This window comes from Cryptomeria japonica, chromosome 6, assembly GCF_030272615.1.
Source record: "Cryptomeria japonica chromosome 6, Sugi_1.0, whole genome shotgun sequence".
Lineage (NCBI taxonomy): Eukaryota > Viridiplantae > Streptophyta > Pinopsida > Cupressales > Cupressaceae > Cryptomeria > Cryptomeria japonica.
The window spans coordinates 318,127,619-318,139,612 of NC_081410.1; positions in this window are offsets into that span (position 1 = coordinate 318,127,619).

The following is an 11,994-nucleotide window of genomic DNA, read 5'->3' on the forward strand; positions in this document are numbered from 1 at the left end:
GACCTATTCGTTGTGTGGATTGGCTTGCTTCTCACTTCATATGCTTCTCTTGGAAATAATTTACTATGTGGATTAGATGAGGTTCATACATTCATTATATTGTTGTTATGTTATATGCATGTCAATTATAATTGTGATATTTGACACGCCTACAAGGCGGATGATGTAAACAATGATGTAATTATAATGGAATTTAAGTGAAATGATCTTGTAGGATTTATGTTAGTAGTTGCAATGATGTTATTGTTTAGTTTGGATTAAGTATACGTTAGTCATTTATCATTCTAAATAATTATAGGAATATTTGGATTTGGGTCCTAAAATGAACCTAGACTTAAAGATTTAATGGATATAATTAGTATCCTATCATTATGTAATCAAATGAAAATGAATCTTTTAGGATGTGTTAAATTTCTCATTTATACTCATTTCATAATGAATGCTTAAGTTGGTAATTATGTTAGATGTAGTTTCCGTTCATATTTTTAGTAGTTGTTAAGTAACAACGTTAATGAACCTTAGAGGATGGTTTGGTTATTTTTATTTCTGCTTGTGCATTTGAGTTCATATTGTTATCTTTAATGTTGGAATTGCGTTGTCATTGATGTCAACTGGTATACGGTGGAAACCGGTATAAGAGATATTTGTGCAGCATTGTCATTGATGCATGCTGGATGTGATGTCTTTGATGTCACCTAGCACAGCAGGTCACCAGTAAGGAAGAGAAGGTCATCTAGCATAATGGCCATTGGAGTCACCAGTACACAAGTTAGTGTTGACTTGTGTTGAAGAAATAAGGACTGCAGACCAGTAAGTGACATGTTGGCAGCGCATAATTTCCAACCAACAAGAGAGCAAGATGTTGGGTCATTGATTGTGATGAAGAGGGGGAATGTTACCTAAATCACATCAACACCGGAGGAGAAGTATGTGCACACCACCAGTATGTTTTGGGGATATGAAATAGCAAGACTCCCACCGGATAAAGATGTAGTCACCATTTGAAGAGATGACTAACAGTGAATGTGCTCAACTGGATCATATGTGCCTAATTGAAGATATGTTGCTCAAACATGGATGGCACATTGGTGTAATGCAATATGTAGATGACAAGGATCCACTCCCACTAATAAGTGGATCTTATCTCCTATTATGCATGCAATGCATCATAGTTCTTGGAGATAAGACAACAGAGTTAAAGGCAAGTGATTGAAGGCTCACACCGAATGAGTTGGTGAAATACCAAGTTGCCTTAGGTGCATGAGTTCAGGGATGTGCACCGGATCAGCCAGGAAGACATGTTGAGTTGTTGGTACAAAGAAGGAAGGATATGTTTGTCACTTTGACAAACATATTAATAGAAGAACCGATCAAGTGGTAAAGAAAGGGGTTACCACAGTTGCAGACAGATGGAGCATGTTTAAGATTGATGACATGTTGTAATCAAGGTGTTTACCGGTAAGTATGTCCACCGGTAATGTTGACAAAGTGCAGATGCAGAAGATTCCCATTTGATGAAGATGTCCATGAGGTAGGTTGGCATGTGTGATGGCCGGTTTAGGTGTTCTACCGGAAGAGAAGAAGAGTGCAAGGGTGAAGGCAGATCGGTTAGGGTATAACCAATAGGGTATGTGAACCGGTAGATGAACTCAGTTGTGTGGTTGGTCGGTGATCCTATCCAAACCGACATAGCAGTCCTAGCAAAGGTGGATGCTGACAAAAGGGGCCACGTGGAGGTGAAGTGGCATGCATGCACAGGTCAGTGCGATGTGTTGATAAGGTCATTGGCGATTGGTCCAACATTTAATGGCGACTACGAAGCTTGAGGAAGAAAACTAGAGGATTGCGTCTCGAGATGAAGGAAACAGCAGAGATCCAGTGTTGACTAATCTTGTAGATCAAAGAGGATAAAGGTAACCACATCACTCACGTGATCAATCAGACAAAAGGCCAAAAAACATGCTACAGACCTCAATGATCAGAGATCAGATCGGATGCAGATTTAGTGCATGGTGGAAACCCTAGCGTGCCAATGTTCAAACTCACGTCTTGGTGGAAAAAATATAGCTATAAGTATGTGAGCCAAAGACATTATTTGGGATACTAAATGAGAGAGTGTTGCTACTACATGTAAGAGAAAATCAGTCAAGTCCTCAAAGACAATCAGAGAAGAGATTCAGTGTCAGAGAAATCGAGTTGAAGAGTTCAATCGGCAACAGTGAGGCAACCGGTAGATGGCCATTGAGTCTGATAGAGGAGGAAACCGGTGGTGACCAAACCGACAGACAAGAGTTGCAAAAGATTGCAGAAAAGGCAAGCTGAGAACCGGCAGGAATTAGATGGTAGACATCTAACTAAATTATCAAGACCGGAGGTGGATAGCAGCAGTGTGATTGAGAGAAAAGAGAACCAACAAAGAAGAAGAAGAAGAGGTTGAACCAGCAAAGGTGCAGCAGAGAGTGGGTTGCAGCTGGAGATAAGGTTCTTGTCGATCAAAGGGTGAAGAGAGAACTGACAGAGATTTGTAGAGAAGAGAACCGGTGGAGAGACATACATGAGAGTTGAAAAGTTCTTTTGTAACAAGAAGATAAATTTTGCATTAAAAATATGATTTTGTGATCACTGAGTTGGAGCTCGGTGAAGGGGTTGGTGCCCTAAAATCAGGAGTTGGTGCTCCTTGGGTTGGTTCCCTAAAGAAGGAGTGGTATTCCTTGGGTTGGTGCCCTAAATGATGTAACCAAGGTTTTCATTGTGAGGCTGGATTGGAGCAATAGTCTCTAGCAGCACTTCTCACCGATGTTTTTCCCATCTTGGGTTTTCCTAATACATATGGTGTTATGTGATGTCCCTTTAATGTGTGGTTGAATTTGTGTGAGTCTCCCATCTAACTGGTATGTTTGATTTATGTTAGATATGTTAACTGGTATACACACATAGGATAGAAAAGGGAAAAGTTTGGAAATCACTGATTCACCCCCCCCCCCCCCTCTCAATGACATCTAGTGTTCAACATTTAATAGAGTGTTGCTTTAGAATGCCTCTTATGATGTTTAAAATATTTCTCTTCTTAGTTGAGTTAGTTAGGTTGGATCCTCTGGGGTTCTTTGGTGGGGCATTACATAAGAATGTCAGAAATTATAATCAGTTCTCCAATAATATCACTTAAAACACATGTCAGTACATTGTGATCCATTATAATCATAATACAAAAACATAATTAATAAACCTTAATATCATCAATGTCCTTCTACGCATCAATCATCAATATTGTCATCAAGTCTTGAAATATAGAGTAATCATGAATAGTGCACCATCATAAATTAAATGACTATGTCCACACACAAACACCTAATAGAATATCACATACACATAGAGTCGTTATGCATGAACAACCTCCAACAGATCAACTATGTCTACCCCTAATAGATAACATGCAACTAAAGTCAACATAAGTCCAAAAGAAACATAATCAGGAAATGGATATGGAATGTGTTACCAAAGATCATTATTCATTCCCCAAAAGGGACCATGTAGTAAGCATGGTTATAAAACCCACTTGTCATCTACACATTACATCATTATCAAAGTATCATCAAATTACCTCCTCCTAACTAACACAATTAGGATATTTTCACATTATTTCTAGGCATCCTCATATACATATATAAATAGCCAAAATATTAAATTCGTTGGAAGGGAATTTTAACATCACATGCATTCTCATCTATTCAAATGATGTCATGTCATCCCTTTCCCATCTAACATTGATAGATACATAACCCTACTACTTTCAATAATTAACGATAGTAGTATAAACATTATCATGATAGCGACCACTAGATCTAACAATTTTCTCTATCTATATTGATTATCATTTCGATATTTATTTCATTTGCATCTAAATGTAGGTGAAGTAACATAATACCTACTTTATCATTTTAGGGTTAGAGAGGTGTTACAGGAATAAACCATTCAACATTGCAACCACTTGAAATAAACCAATAACATCCCATTTTTTTGCAACCCATATATGAACAACATCAACATTTGAATGGGAGTCATGGAACCTACCAATAAGAGCATTCACCAAGTAGGCGGAAGCTTTAACCAAGACATCAGGAACCCTCTAGCTAAGGTCAAAGGCACATCGATACCAACAACAAGTATAGAAGCACCAGGTGTAGATTCAACAAAGGGACTCACAAACATATTATTAGATAGAGGCATGGTAGGAACCTCTACCATGACAATGCCATCCAAGAGCCACGACAAGTTAGATTGGGAATCCGAACATTCCAAAGTAGGGTGCACCTCCACAAAGGCAACACTTGTCCTAGCTTCAAGTAGAGAAGCACTAGCATAGAGAGAACCACTAGAGGAAGCAACGCCAGAAAGAAAAGACAAGGGCCTAAGAGGAGGAAAATGGGAAGAAAACACTCGTGTAAACCCAAAGCAAATTTGCCCTCAAAACCAAGCTTCTCCCATGCCACCATGGGTGCATTAAACTCCTTATGCACCTACATGAGCCTCTAAACCTAAAGCCACAACACCCCTAAACTTTCATCCTCATCTGAATCTCATTCTTCAATAAAGGCATCCCAAACAACATCCTCATCATCAACAACACAACCACCATCATCATCTTCATTGTTGCCTTCATTTTTTGTCTTCAACTTCATCACCAAAATATGTGAATTTAATCTACATATAGTTTATTAATATACATTCTTTGAAGCTAATGCAAACAAACTAAAAAGATTGATTATTTTTACTCAGACATAATATTCTTTTGTAAGAGTGATTGTGTTAAATATTTCAAATATAACCAGCATTTTAATAAAAATATCAAATGTTGAAAAAATCTTTGCAAAAGACCAATTAATAATAAAGACATCTCAATATATAAAACTCCTATTTAAATATATTCATTCCTCACTTCAACCCCAAAGTGTTGATAAGATCAATGTGTTGAACATCCGGAATACTGAGAGGGGAGGGGTGAATTTGTATTCCCTTGAATTTATTAAAACTTTTGAACAACCATCCACATAACATAACTAAATTGCAAAATTGAAAAGAATAATGAACAAAACAAGTTACACCACATGACAACAGTATTTATATGTGGAAAACCCAAAATGGGAAAAACCACGGAGAGGATTAGCTCTCAATATTATGTAACTGGTTATAAAGTACAAAAATGGCTCACTATCCAAAGTATAACGATTCACTGTTAGAGAATGGCTTACAACCGATATTACACTAATTGAACTATTATAATTGCATCTATCATATGCATGAGATACAGTTCCACTGAGGTACATAATCACTTTTACATCCGTTGTACATAAATACTTTCACATTCGCTATACATAATCACTTTTACATTCACCATACAAAATGCAAAAATGATCTAAAAGATCACGCTCTAAATCATCATTAAGCTACTGAATATATATCGAATAAGTCTTCATTAAGTTGTCTTAGACAGAGTAAAGGTTAGCCCAAAAGTCCTTTACACGCTACTGCAAAAACTGATCTTATCATATCGAAGATGTTGACCAAAACACAAAAAGACTTTCTCCATAACTCAAGGAATAGACGGTCAGTAAAGCTAATATATTGTCGATGATTTTGGAGGAAACCGGACCAAAAACTTCATACTGCACTAAGACGGAAGACAGGGTACTATATTACCAGACCCATAACTATGCTGCAATAAAACATCACCACCTGAAATCTCAGATCAATATAGATGTTAGATGAGATATACAGCATGATCTCGAAACCTTACAAGAACATCTGACATAGCGGAGTGATGTGAACCCAAAAACGGAATAGGCCGGACCTAAGTGAATATCGGAGCTTGTAGAAATTGTGCCAAAATATGTCGAACTCATGTTGTCAGATCACAAAAACATCAACGACATCAATGACAATATTATAACATAATGATCTTGAATTCAATGCTTTAAATTGTCAACTTTAAGTGTTTGCCTCATATATTTCAATGTTGGAAAATCCTTCATAAAAAATAATTCCTATCTAAAATTTATTAATACATCACACAAAAGGGAAAAAGGAACCATTTAATACTTTCTATCCTAAATACAACATATTTGTTGTAAAACTCTTCTTAGATCTATTTTTCCATCTTTAAACTTTATCTACATATATACATAAGCATAGTTGTTTTATTTTAATTATATTCTTAAAGTTGAATTAAACATATCATAAATATTTTAAATACATTTATCTAAAAAATACACTCAAACTATTTTATTTATTTGTGAATTATTTTATTTTACTTCAAAAATATTTCATTTTATTTACTACATAAGCATAATTGTTTTATTTAAAAATTATTTTACTTTATCTATATTATTCACTTATTTTTATTTGAAAGTTAATTTTTGGTAATATACTTTTCATTTTTGTAACTTTTTATTTTAATTTTGGAAAGACTGCCCTTTTTCATTTTGATAAATCTTTGTTTAATTTAATTTTCAAAAATGATAAAAATATTAAATCTTCTAATCATTTCATATAAAAAATAGTTTTAAGTTTTAATAATAGTTAAAACTAAATATCTCAATGCTAAGAGATTTCCATAATCCACCATATATAGAGGATGATGTTTCTCAATTCAATTGTGTTCAAGATTTTTGCATCGACATTCACTTTGTGATCCATCATAAGATGAATAGAGCCAAAAGAATCATATTATGTTAGGGTTCCCACAGATACTGAGAGGGGGGGGTGAATCAGTATCTGACCGGTAATGTGATTTTCTTAAAACAAAACATGCAGAACATGAAGTAACAGTGTACCAGTATGCAAGAATTAATGTAATTAACAGAATCAAAAACATCCACATGAAAAGAACACCATAACACAAGATGTTTAACGAGGAAACCCGGTGTGGGAAAAACCTCGGTGGGATTTGTGACCCACATTATTCACTTACTGGCCAATAAGAGAATATTACTTACAATAGGGGCCTACACATGCAGGAAGGCCAACTGCCTAGAGCACACTACTCAATAAGAAGTCACACTGACTTACAATGAGGATTATGCAAATCCAATGATCTGTACTATTTTACAATAGCATCTTCAATGCCAGATTCAGTACCGGTTCTTGCTCTATTCTTTACATATACCCTTGACCTACAATTCGCACATTAGGTCTGCCTTATAATTTTCTTTATGCTTCCTCTCCATATCCTACAAATGACTACAATGATCTCTTTTATATACAAGAGTCATTTTACAATTTGCCAAGTCGGCTTACAATAATAAACAAAATATTACATATCAAAAATCCTGTCGGCCTATGTGCCAATATACATCTTTTCTTTTGTGCCGATGCCAGTGCCGGTGTAGAGTGATCTTGCTAATGCCGGTATAATGTCTTGTTTGAATAATGTTTTACCGGTAGAATGTCTTGTCGGTGCCATAGGATTGCAAGGTTACCTGTGTAATGCTTTGCCATAATGTCTTGTCGATGCCATAGGATTGCAAGGTTCCCTGTGTAATGCTTTGCCGGTATAATGTCTTGCCGATGCCATAGGATTGCAAGGTTGCCATCAATGACAAAACCTTCAATCACACACAGTGTCTCATGGGAGTGTCCATATGCCAACATATTATATGTAAAGTTGCAGACCTAGAATAAATAAAAGGGAGTGAGAAAAGTGAGAGAAAGGAAGCACAAGGATTGAGAGACCAAGATGATAAAAAAATCAAAAGGTTGGCCAAAAAAGGCCAAAAGCATAAAAGAGAAACAAAACTAAATAAAATATAATTCAATTGATAAAAATATGATTGAGATAACATAATAAAGAAAGGAAAAGCATATAAATAACTATATGAGAATAAATAAGTAAATAAAAGAAGGAATTGAATACATATAAATATATATACATGAAATGGGAAAGATAATAAATATGAGAAATGACTATAATATTAAAAAATTAAGATATATAAATATGAAAGATGAAAAGATAATAAATCCATATAAAAGTTAGGTATCTTATTTTTCTTATTTATAGTCATTTCTCATATTTATTATCTTTCCTCTTTGGTGTATATATATTTATATATGTATTGAATTCTTTATTTTATTTGTTTATTTGTTTTCATATATTTATTTATATGATTTTTCATTCTTTATTATGTTATCTTATTTATATTTTTATCAATTGGTTTGTTTTTTATTTAGTTTTATTTCTCTTTTATGTTTTTGGCCTTTCTTGACCTTTCTTTTTGAATTTTTTACCATCTTGATCTCTCGATTCTTATGCTTCCTTTCTCTCACTGTTTTATTTCTTCTAGATCTTCTATGATTCCTTTGGCTCTCTTCATTCTCATTCTCATGATGGATCACAACATCTATTCAAATAAAAATTCTTCTAAAATCACAACAATTAATATTTCTTATATTGCTACTATAAATTACAGCGGTTCCTCCCTAAGTAGAATTTATTCTAGGTCTTATATGATTCCTTTGGCTCTCTTCCTTCTCATGATGGATCACAACATCTATCAAATAAAAATTCTTCCAAAATCACAAAATTTAATATTTCTACCCCTATTGCTACTATAAATTACATTGGTTCCTCCCTAAGTAGAAATTTATGGATTAGTGGATTTACCATGATAAAATACAAAGTTTGATCTACAAAAATTGAGTTATTTACATCGCCCCACTATCTTTAGTGTGAAGAAATTCTCAGTTTGTTCTTTCCAAGAACCTAGATCAATTAGCATTGCTAGAAGATCAATCAAAGAGAATGAGACAAACTTTGAAAAACTAAAAAAATATAAAAATTTGATAAAAGATAAAAAAAGAAAAAAATTATGATTTCAAGGAGAAAGGAACTAATCTCTTTGGGGAAGCACAATCGCAAAGGTTTTTGATGGGAACTACAACAAAAGAGAAAAAAAATAGAAAATAGTATCACACATGCGCAATGGTTAGATTATGCAAACCTCCTTTATGAACGAACACAAGAGAAAAGTGGCCCTCCCATAATTGACACTACCACCAAACTTTTCTCAATGGAAAATATCAAATAAGGCATAAAGAAATTAGCAAGTGGCAAAGCTCAAAACATTGATGGGTTACAAGCTGAATTTTTAAAATGAGGTGTTGAGACATTGGTGCCACATCAAAAGAATCTTTAACAACATCACACAAAGCAACTTCCCAACTGAGTAGACAACTAGTGTTGTCATTCCTCTACACAAAAGTGGTGACATCAATAATCCTTTTGATTGTCACACTATTATAGTTTTGGCACTGTTCAATTTATTTTTTTTGTTTATAAGGGTTCTTCATACTAACAATTTGATGGAAGCTCTCACCATTTTATATGTTGTGGAACATGGTTGTCAGCTTGGGTGGAGAAGGATAATTTGTGAGTCTGATTCCCAGGTGGTGGTAAATTTGTTGAATAGGCGAACTTTTGTAGATGTTAGTTGGCATTTAGCTTTGGTTGTTAAATAGATTCTTAATTTGTGTGCTTCTTTGGATTCTATTTCTTTCATCCATATTCCTAGAGAGTGGAGTGGAGTTGCGGATTGTCTAGCCAAATGGGCCTCTGAACATGTGCAAAATTGGAACATTGTGGATAGGGGTCAATTACCTCTGGATTTGTCTCAACAGTTGGACCACTTAGTGGAGCTTGACAGGGTTGTGTAAAGCCCTTTCTTTGTATCTCTCATGCTTTGAATAAATTTTTACCCCCCTTTTAGTTTTTATAGTCAATCCTCTTCTTGGAAAACTTTTTGGGAGTATGATAGAACATAGAATCAACAATTGGGCATAAAAAAGAAGGTAAAAAGGCAAAAGGGTAGGCTAGTTGCAGGCCAAAACACTCTACCATCAATCATTGCATCACTCTTAGACACATTGAATTTTTTTAAGAAACCCAAGGTGAAGAGGATTTTTGTTGCTTTGTGGATTTCAAAAAATCTTTTGACATTGTCCCTAGGGACAAGCTATGCAATAGAATGAAAGAACTTGGGATTCTAAATGAGTACAGAGTTGTTGTCCATAAGCTTTATGAGCAAATTAAAGCTAAAATCAAGACTAAAGAAGGTACATCTGAGTACTTAGGTAGCAACATTGGAGTCAAACAAGGGTGTCCTCTTTCCCCCGAATTGTTTGGTTTGTATATTGATAAACTAGAAGAATGGTTAAACAACATGGGAGAGGGTATCTAGTTAGTGGGATAGGTGGTGAAGTTGTTATATGCAAATCTTATTCTAATTGCATAATCTGCCCAGGGATTGAAAGAGCACTTAAGGCTTTAGAGTTTTTTTGTCAAAATGTTGGGATGCAAGTGAATACCAACAAAACCAAAGTCATGATCTTTTCTTTGAAAAGGAAAAAGCAACAAAATAACTTTATCTTCAAGGGAAGTTCTTTGGAGATAGTAGAAGAATGCAAGTAACTGGAAATTGATTTTGACAATAAACTTAGTTGGGAGACATGTAGGACAAAAAGAATTCGAGGATGGAGAGCTTCTTACCTTCTTCAGAATAGGTGCAGGAAAGCAGAGTTATGAGATTGGAAAATCTAGAAGACTCTTTTTGGGTTGTTGGTTGTGCCAGTTGTCCTCTCTGTGTACAAAATTTGGGGGAGTAGCATATCAAACCACAAGTGGAAGCTATTAGAAAGAATTCAAAAACATTTAATCACCAACAATCTCAAAGTCAAGTTAACGGTACCATATGAGATCCTTTTAGCTGAGGTTGGTATTTTACCATTAGAAGCATCAACAATAATCCATTTACTAAGTTACTTAAAAAAGGTTGAAAGCGTGGATAAGCACCATTGGCCCAAAATGGTTGTTGAAGAGGAGCTAGACCAAAGAAAAAAGACTTAGAGGAAACAAAACAAGTGGGACAGTAACTGACATGAATGTCCCAACACTAACATTGAAATAAAAAAGATGGTGTTAGAAAAGTTTAAAACTACCATGTGGGCAAAACAGAATGGCAAAGAAAAAATAAAAGAAAAAAAAAAGCACATTATGTCAGAGAATTCAACTCCACGTGGAAAAATGATGAAAATGTTTATTTGGGGGCTGCAATAAAGAAAGCTAGAATTTTGATAGCACAACTGAAGACCGGATCTCATCACCTTAGATGTGAAACAAGTAGATGGACTACCACTAAAGAAAAGTGGGAGGAAAGAACTTGTGTCTTTTGCAGCAAAGACATGGTTGAAACCGAGTGGCACTTTATGATATCACAAAGTGTGCTACATATGAGGATATCCCTAACCAGTTTGAAGATACTTTCAAGGCGGACAGTCTAAATGAGCTCTTTGAGGATACAAGGCTTCACAAGTCAGCAAGCTTCTTGGTCAACATTCATAATAAAAGAGCAGAAATAGAAAGATATCTGATAATGTGTTAATGTTGTGGTTTTTGGTCCCTTAGACTGCTAGGTCTCATGGACATCATTTAAATTCCTTCATTCATCCATTTGCATACCCTATATCGATGCATATGTTAAGATATGCATCAAGATAACACTTGAGTTTTTGCTTGCTAGATACATTAATATGAGGTTTCCAAGAACACGCTAAAAGCCTACGCAGAGAATACCACACTAGGTATGTTGCAAAGCTTAGTTTCAAAGGAAAAAAATTCATTAACTCAAATTCATCTCCTTGTTTAGAATGAATTATTCCAGTCCTTCTAAGCTCGGTCATTCAGCGTATAAATATTACATTAAATTGAACTGACCTAGAAAGATTCGTTTATGCCTGATCACCTTGTATAGCTTTACGTTTCTTGATAAATATATCGCAATAGCATTTATCCCAAAAATACATAAGCTCTGCCTAATCAAATGGTGTCTCGGTTCTTTACCTTTCAAAAGAATGAAATCATATAAACAATATAATCACTAGTAAGCACACAACCTAACCCGAAACCACTAGAAAGATTCATTTATGCCTGATCACCTTGTATAGCTT